Genomic DNA, 712 nt, shown 5'->3' with positions numbered 1-712 from the left:
ATCATCTCTGAATGACCCACCTTCTAACACCATCACATTTGGCATTAGGATTCCAATACCTGGGTGCCATCGTTAATCATAGGAATGCAAGTCAACCAACATTAAAACCACTACACATCTTCTCTACTAATAAAAGGGTAATATGCTAATTAGACAGGACATCTTCTGGACATTCTTCCAGACCAAGCCACAGTGGTGGGAGCCAAGGCAGAGGCAGTTAGAGGTAATCAGGCCGGCAGGGGAGGGCAGTTAGGGGGCAATCAGGCCTGCAGGCAGAGGCGGTTAGGGGCGTTCTGGCAGGCAGGTAGGCAGGCAGGCGAGCAGTTAGGAGCCAGCAGTTCTGGATTGCAAGAAGGGTGTCCTAGATTGGAGAGGGTGCAGGCCAGGCTGAGGGACTCCCTGCACACCACCCCCGGCCCCGTTCATGAATTTCGTGCACCGGGCCTCTAGTCCTCTATACTAATAAAAGCCTAGGTGGTCCGCATTCCCTCGCGCGCGATATCGTCACAATATGACCGCACACACCGCTGTGGCAGGGCCCGGCAGCCACTCCGCACGGTGAGGCCTGGGGTTCCTGTGGCTCCACACAGTGCAGAGGAGGCTGGTCCCGGCGTCTCTGCCATCTTGTGCAGAGGAGACGGGTCGCAGCAGGGACGGGCAGTTGGGGGCAATCAGGCTGGCAGGGGAAGGCAGTTGGGGGTGATCGGGTCAG

Source organism: Myotis davidii, unplaced genomic scaffold (assembly GCF_000327345.1).
Source record: "Myotis davidii unplaced genomic scaffold, ASM32734v1 scaffold766, whole genome shotgun sequence".
NCBI classification, from domain to species: domain Eukaryota; kingdom Metazoa; phylum Chordata; class Mammalia; order Chiroptera; family Vespertilionidae; genus Myotis; species Myotis davidii.
Note: the sequence above shows the minus strand (reverse complement) of the source record.